Source organism: Sciurus carolinensis, chromosome X, assembly GCF_902686445.1.
Source record: "Sciurus carolinensis chromosome X, mSciCar1.2, whole genome shotgun sequence".
In the NCBI taxonomy this organism is placed as follows: domain Eukaryota; kingdom Metazoa; phylum Chordata; class Mammalia; order Rodentia; family Sciuridae; genus Sciurus; species Sciurus carolinensis.
Window position 1 is genome coordinate 126,786,694 of NC_062232.1, and position 8,743 is coordinate 126,795,436.

Here is an 8,743-nt window from a genome sequence, read left to right on the forward strand (position 1 = left end):
CTCCTCCTCTTCTCTGCCTCCCTGAATTTGTTCCCTGAAGACCACCTGCCTTCCCTTAAACAGGAAAATATTATTCTCTTTCCCTTGAACTTGAAGTCAATAAGGACTGACATTGTGCAGAAGTAGCTGGAACCTTACTGACTAAGAGATATTCAAAGATTGTAGGCATATGATTTCCTCAAGATTTATTTCCTTTTTGTTTTTCTGCTGTGAATCCAACAGAATAAGTTATTAAAATGCTTTGAGCTTCTGAACGAAAGCACAGAATCATGCCAGCAGGAACAACATAAAGGCTTCCTTTTTTATTTTCCTCTAGTATCTATCTGTGATGGATGATGTGACCATGAATCTTCACTTAAATATGGAATCCTAAAATACCATAAAAATCCCAGAGTGACAAAGCTGGACAAAGACTGTCTGGATCTTATGTCTGAGACTGAGAGAAGGGAAGGGATTTATTTAAATCACAGAGTTAGCTATAGAATTAGGACTCAGACACTGTTGTTCTGTATTCCTTAGTTGATCATAGGGCTTCATTTGGTCGTATTATTAAGACATTTGGCAGCTCTATGACCCACTCCCCAGATCACTTTCCTTCATCAGATTAGTTTTTGCTTCTCTTGTGCTTGAGTGCTAATCAGAGAGATTAGGGAGAAATTCTGACCTTAATAAAGCAATATTTGCTCAAGTGGTGATTGTCAAATGAGGCACCTTGAAGTACCAGGGATTTCTTGGAATCGCCTTGGGGACCTCTAGTATGTATTCATCATTGGGGTTCCAAGTGACTAGGACCCTGAGCTGCCAACCTTATTTCAACCAGACAACTATGATTTTATGTTCTATGTGGGCTTGTACTATCTCTGGATTTTAAATAAGTGATTCCATGTGATAAAAATTTTGAAAACTACTGTGCTTCAAGAATGAATTTTATGGTTGGTTACCAAGTTGAATATTCCAGTTAAACAATATTTTGTGATTTTGTGCTTATTTGTATTTTTACCTTTTCTTTACAATGATAAAAAGACTAGAAAATGCCTTCTGGCTTATGTGGGTTTGGTAATTAGATTACAGATTGTCTGTAACTAACTAGTAGACTAGTAATGCCTAAGACTGGAGTTTTATGGATTTTGAGCTATGTGTTAGTATGGGTAGGTCAGGTCTACATAAATGGTCCTGCCTTCCCACTAAGACCAGGGAGTACAAGAGATGGCTTGATGGAGAGTGTATTGCCATTAAGAATCTAGATCTCCTTTCCAGCCTACTTGAATTCTAGATCTTCAGTCTTTGATGCTGACAGATGCTGAACAAGGTAGAATGTACTTTTGAGGACCAGACATTGTAGCAGATAGTATACACCATGTAACAGTCCATAGAAAGGAATAATCAATATTCAAAATTGATGATATATAGCATTGTTAAGAGTTTGGGGGATAATATTCCAGTGTCAGGCATGAAGGGTGATGATGGATGAGAGGTAGAGGCTTAGAAACAGGGACAGATGATTATATCCCACTTGATTGTTTTCCTTCATTCCCAAGATAGTTGGCATACTTCTGATATTCCTCCTTGGCCTTTCTTCAAAGGCCATTCCTAACTTTGGTGGCCTGGAGCAAGGGTGCAAAATACAAGCTCACTACAAATTTCCCCCCCTCCTCTTCAACCTCCTGACTCTGTCCCTCACCCCAAGGGCTTGTAGATACTAGCTTTGCTTCTCAGAATGTAGACCTCCAGTTCAGAAATCCCAGCATTACCTGTGATCATGTTAGAACTGCAGACTCTCAAACACCCCTAGGTCTGCTGAACCAGGACTTGGATTCTACCAAGATGCTAGGTAATTCATACACTCTTCAAATTATGAGAAGCACCACCAGAGGTCACATTTTCAAGCTCCAGTACCACTGACTGGACAGTAGCTGTCCTGTGGCCATCCCTTTGTTACCTCTTGGGGTAAGAGGGTTCAGTTCATCCTTAGGAAGGCGGAACTAGAGAACAGGATCACACAGGTCAAAATGCAGGATTGGGGCACATGGGCAGGGAATTTCAAGTCCTAGATATTCTGAGAGTAAGTTAGAAGAGGGAAGTATTGACTTTGGGTCAGCTATTCCCCTTGATCTTGTAAACTCCTTGCCTGTCGAAAAGACTTCTGACTGAAGCAGGGACAGAGAAAGCCCTGTAAACTGTGGGGCCTAAGGCAGTGACTTGGATGTCCTGGTCTGTGAGCGACACTATTTTTTTTTTTTTTTTTTTTGAGGAAGGAGGCACCTTTATTGCTTGTCTGGCTGGATGCCCAGAGCAGATGGGACTGGGAGGACTTGGGGGTCTGTCCTGCAATAAAAGTACCCTCAGTGGATGTGGGTCATGTCACCCAGGAAGGGTGTCTTCATGCAGCCAGTGCAGAGCGGCACCTCATGCTGCAGAGGTGTGCATCGTGGGTAGAAGGTGAAGTCCACGCGGTAGTTGAGCAGGCAGCTCAGGGAGGCCATGTAGAGGTCGGAGAAGAGCAGGAGTCACCTGGAGAAGTAGGTGGGGTTGTGGAAAGTGTGGAAGATGCTCCCAAACTGAGCATTGAAGAGAGCCTTGGTGATGCACCTGAGCTCCTGCCGCTCCTTCATTCAGGCAGCCAGCAACAGCCACAACTTTGCTTGCTGGTAGGTCTGCCTGAGCTCCAGCAGCCCGGTGAGCACCTGCTGCCAGGTCAGCGAGTGCATGTACTGCTGTGTTGATGATGAGGATCTCACGCTCCAGTTCGGGGATGATGGCACCTGTGCGCCAGCTGTGCTGCAGCATGAGATCCGCTAGATCACTGTAGAAGTGATCTCCAGAGTAGAGCACATGGTGGGCACGCCATTCCGTGAGGCGCAGGAAATCGAAGAGGTTTCCCTGCCGATAGATCTTGCCCTCCTTCAGGCGGGTGATCCTGTCCCAGTGGAGTGAGCCTGTCTCATCAAGTTTCCCGAAAGGCTTGCGCCGGTCAGTGAAAAAGCTGGGTTTGTCCGCCTGGATGATAACCACATCGAAGAGCTGGTGCCAGTCAGGACCCACCATGTGCTGCATCCCCTTGTCCAAAAGGCTGAAAGAACTGTTGGTGATGAGGAACAGCTGTTTCCCATGGGCCACCAGGCGGCTCAGGACTGCGAATGTTTCGACCCCTCTCAGGATGTACTTCTCCATGTCTCGCTTAATCCACTGGTACATGAGGCCCTTCACGTGCACAGCTGGAATGGCATCCATCATGTCCTTGTAGAGGTGTGTTTGGTCAAACTCCATGCTGTGGGCCAGGAAGTGGTCCACCACGCAGGACAGCAGCACCATCTCTGGCAGCAAGAAGATGTCCATGAATTGCTTGATGGAGGGGCCCTTGCCATAGAATCCGCTCATCTGGTACAGGGGGATGTACTGGGTGCCTCCTTATAGGTCGATCACCTCCTCATCTGGCACAGGCTTGAGGCCCCTGTAGGCGGTCCTGAGTTGGACGTAATGGAAGGCATCAATCTTCATCAGAAGGCTCTTCTGAATGTCGTAGTGGAGGCTGTGGATGGCGAAGCTGGGGTTGTAGTCATACTTCCGAATCCCCTCTGGGTACTTGTAGTGCTCAATCAGGATGTCCCGGGCAGCATTGAAGATCTCAGGGTGCAACGCGTCTGTATACTGGGTGAGTGTGTAGTCGTAGTCAAAGCCTTAGACCTCGACATCATGCAGGCTGATCTCATTGTTGGTGTAAAAGGCTGCTGGGTTCAGGAGGCTACAGACCTCAGGAGGCAGGAGGTAGTGCACCAGTCTCCGCATGTCCTGGTAACGAATCCACAGGTGCTCACTGAGCAAGGTGCCACCAGCCGGCGCCAGGGAGGACGTAGAGCGTGGGGCTCCCGGTCAGTGGGGGCCAGGACCTGGAGGGCTGCAGCCAGGGCAGGAAGGTGAGGATGAGGCGGCTCACTGCCAGCCGTGGCTTCCTCACAGCAGCCAGCACCGAGTGAGCACCCGCAGCCCCACACCTGCCACGTCCCCTATGCGCTGCCTGGGCTGCCCTCAGCCAGTCAGCTAGCCCACCGCCCTCTGATTGCCTGTGAGCGACACTATTGAAAGATATCCCCATCATGGGGATGGGGGCTTGGGTGGGAGTTATTCATAGCTTCTTGAGGTACTGACTGGCTGCCAGAGCCTTGGGTGGCCCTTTGGATGTGGGGAAGTTGTGGTGGCACAATAATTATTGCTTTAAGAGGGAATTAAAGTTAGATGTTATAGGCAAACTGTAGTAACTAGAGAGGCACATTTATTGACCTCAGAGAAGGTGTACTCTGAAGGCATTTCCTTTACGGCCTAATAACACTTGGATTAGACCAGCTGTTGGCCACCATCAGAATATAGGTGGATGTTGGTGTGGACACTGAACAACTTTCTCCAAATCCAGGATACAAGCAGTTTTTTCCTTAATGAATTAAAAGCAGTGCCTAGTGTCATTGGAGTGGGGTGGCTGTTGGAGAGGCAAAATATGCCATTTTATACCATTTTCTGTCCACCATTTTCACCTGGATCACAATGCCATCAGAACCAAGTCTGAAATGAAGACCAGTAGATTGCTGTATCAGTTGTCACTTATCAGCTTCTTCACTTTTAAATGGATCTAAGAGTTCTTGTCTGGTGTACCTGGCAGAGGTGTTATATGATTTTAGTGAGATAATGGATACAAGATGTTTTATAACCTGTCAAGTGGGACCCACATGAGGAAATGATGATCATTTCACCATTGGTTGTCTTCACTTTGTGAATGTACCTTCTTCTGTACTTCAGTTTTGCATTTAGGTTGTCTTCTCCTCAGCATTGCACCTTTCGGGTCTCAGTAAAACCCAAGATTCTGGGCAAAGTCATCCTTCCCCACTGTCTGACACCTTCCAGCCCCTCCCATGCAGATACACTGCTGTGATTCTCATTTTTGAGTTCCACAGGCAAGAAGGGAATGTGGGATTTTATATTGGGAAACATTTCTAAAGAGACAAGTAATTGCCACTGGAAAGAAACTTCCTTTCTCCTCCAAAAATCCATATTTGTTGGTTGAAATTGATGTGACTTTAGTTTTTGGCTACAATTATACAGTATTCCACTGAGCAGTAAGGATTCCTTTGGTGTTACAGGAGTTTACTGAGAGAAAGGAACCTAAATCTAAGAGAGTGAATCCATCTGGTACATATGTTGAGGCTCCCTCTGAGGCCACTGACACTGAAATATTAATGCTAGATTCTTATCTGCTGGTATCATTGAGACATTGATATAATGTGAGCTAGTGCCCTAGGGTGCTGAACTAAAGGCTGAATTCCATTCCCTTACATGGCACTGGATGCCCCACACAGTAGATTGATGACCTTCCAGGCAGAGCACAATGATTAGATCCTGCATTTCAGTCATGCCACTTAATTGTTAGACCCTGACTTATCAAATGTATATAATAGAGGTCAGCAGCCTGAAGACCCAGTACCTCCTTGTTCCTAAGGCATCAGGAACTAAGCTGGTAGGATAGACGTTCACCACCCCCTCCAGTAGGGGACTAATTCTAGATCTGAGACTTCAGGTAGTAAGTACCTCTGGAAAGAGACTCCCAGGGAGGCTCACTAATTTACAACCTTCATTTTTACATTATGGTGAAGCCAGGATATGCTCCAGGACCCTACTGATGACTATTTTATTTGGCTGGGGTTCTGGTATCCAGCCTAACCTTTACTAGGCCTTTCCCTGGGTTCTGGACTCTGTCTACATCACTGCCACCTAGCGTTCAATCCAAATAAATTCTTTTGGAAACAGTGCTGCAATCTGCCTAATAATTAGTATTGCTACTTCTTAACTAGATTGTCACCTGAAATAGCTGACATTTGTAATGGTTTTTGGATCTTGGACATTTGGATGCTCTATCAGCCCCCTTAGGAACAACTCTGAAACTCTGGGATTTATAACTCTGCTTTGAGATGTGCTCATTCTCCTTTAATTGCTTTCCTGGCATTGAAGTCTTGGGAGTCCCCACTATTACTATACAAATTTTCCTGCAAAGTACAGGAAATTACCTACTCTATTCTATAGTCCAGTTACACATTCGTGATAACCTGTAGATCTCTCACTGTTCACTCATGGTTGAACTCAAAGTTCCTGCCTCTCCTCTACAGGAAGTATTAACCAAAGAGGCCACAAGGGATTTGCAAGTCTTCTATGAAATAAAATACTATGAGATACCAAACAGTTTACTGTCCAGATTTATTAGCAAAATCTGACTGGTTTTAGCTTTTTGACTTTTTTTTTCTTTTTCCTCTGTAGTTCAGTATAAAAGAAACTCTCCAGGGTAAATGGCAATTTGGGAAGAATTCAGAACTGTCGTATGTCATTGGTACATGACAAAGGACAAGCCAACAAAAGGATTACTACCTTTTCCCCAAAACAAAGTTATTTGGGAAGGTCATTGTTTATTTTCAAGATAACTTCTACCTTTCTCACAAGATATTGTGATCACTAAAGGGTTACTGTCAGGTAACTTTAAAAAAAATAGTTTTGTCCTTTTTGTTTTAATATTCACCATGCCCAGGTTCCTCTTAATTTTTCCATATTTTATTGGTACATTATAATTGTACATATGTGATATTTGTTGTCAAATATTCATACATGCATATAATGTAACAATATAATTTGGCCAATATCATTCTCCACTATTTCCCCTTTCCCTCACCTATTCCTTTCCCCTGGTCCCTTTCCTATACTTTACTGATGGTCTTTTGATTTTCATGAAAGCCCCTTTTTACCTTTCTTTCCCCCACCACCAGGTGGTCTCTCTTTAGAGACCCAAAGTGATGCTTCTTTCCTTACTTGTAAGATTTATCCTTGTCCTGTAAAAGTGACTTGAAGTGCTAGAGCCCCTGCCAGCTGGCAGCTGGGTTTACTTCATAGTTTTTGGGTAGGCCAGACAAGGCCAATTATACAAATCATCAAGGACTGCTACCAACCTGTTGTCCCTCCCTCCATGTTTCCTTTACTACCCATACAGCCTACTGCTTTCCATATAGGAATGGAGGTGTTATTTTTTCTTTCTGAACTCCGGAGTGCTTAAAGGTATGTCAGTAGACATTTTTATGTCATTTAAAGTAGTGCAGCATTTACTATAACACTACCCAGTTCATCATCTGTAGATTACCCACAGCAAATCTAATTTTAAAATTCGTAATGATATTCATTTTGGTTAAGCCCTCAAACCAATTCATTGGGTGTAGGAGCAATATAACATTACTGCCCTGTGAGTGTAGTAGTTGACTTTTTAGTTGGCTCCAGTACCATCATTTAGTGGAGCTTCACTTGTGTTAACGGATAAAGGTATGTTTTATTTACTCCTACTCTGTATTCATTTCAACACAGTGAGCATCATGGACCCATTAATTAAGAACAATTGGCTATGTTCTCCTGCCACATTTCTGATTTTTCAATGCCCATCTGAGAAGTAGAATCCAATCTAGAGTAGAGCCATTTTCTTCAGGCTCAAAACACATGGAATGCCCAGAACCATACATTGCACTTTTGCTTCAGAGTTGGAAAACTTCCATGGGCTCATCAAGACTTCTGATCATATTGAAGAAATACTTTGAGATGTGGGCTTTCTTCCTTTTTTAAAGATGGAATCTAAGATCTTCTCAGTCTAATTCTTTACTTTTTTTTAGTTATTTAGCTCATACTGGGGAATGTAATCCTTGGCATCGGCCATTTGAAGCATCATGTGGAGTGGCATTCTTCAATTGGTACATTTGTTACTTTAGAAATCAGAAAATGGTTTTAGTGGCTATAAATATTTATTTAGCATATATTTATTAAGTACCTCATATGAGCTAGGTGCTTTGCTGGATGCTGGAGAGGCACAAATGAGACAGACACATTCCTAGACCTTGGGTTATCTCACACCATATTGGGAGAGACAGTGTTATGATTTGGATCTGAAATGTCCCCCCAAAGTTCATGTGTTGAAGACTTGGTCCTCAGCTGATGGTACTATTGGGGGGTTGTGAAAACTTTTAAGAGGTGGAGCCTTGTTGGAGGAATTAGGTCATTGGGAGCATGACTTTGAAGGGTATATAGGGACCCCCCACCTCTTCTTTCTTCTTTGCTTCCCTGATACTGTGAAATGAGCAATTTTTCTCTACTATGTACTTCCACCATGCTGTACTGACTCTCCCTAGGCCCAAAACCACTAGGCTAAGCTATCATGGACTGAAACCTCTGAAACAATGAGCTAAAATAAAACATTCCTATTTTAAATTGTTTTTCTCAGGTATTTTGTCATGAAATTGAAAGCTGACTGACACAGAGATATCAATAACTACCTCTATGCAAGGAGCTGGATAGAAAGCTCCAGGTCAAGGCACTGGCCTGAGGAAAGATTGATAGCAGGTAAATACATGGTTTATTCAAGTGATTACAAGTAATGAAATAATATGGATATTGTCAGGAAGTGATCAGTGGCAGAACTGGAAGGTAGATTCAGGTCAGATTTTGAAGAGTTAGGGTGGAAGAAAAGGCTTCTAAAGCTGAAACAGTGATCCTCCGTCCTAGAGATGGTATGAGTCAGAAGTAAGAGCATCCAGCATGGATTGAAGCCAGAGCTCCGAATTGTTCTAAGATTTATGTAATATATTTTTGGCATAGGCAAGGGAACGAATACCTGGTTTGGAGGAGGATTGGAAAGGAAGGAGATAAGAGCTGGAGAGTTTTATAGCAGCTCTCCATC

The 8,743-nt window shown here is 43.7% G+C and overlaps 1 pseudogene; it reads right to left on the bottom strand.

Moving 5' to 3' along the window:
- Positions 1-2,342: 2,342 nt before the first annotated feature.
- LOC124971690 (5'-nucleotidase domain-containing protein 2-like) lies at positions 2,343-5,400 on the bottom strand (annotated as a pseudogene).
- Between the last annotated feature and the right edge of the window lie 3,343 nt (positions 5,401-8,743).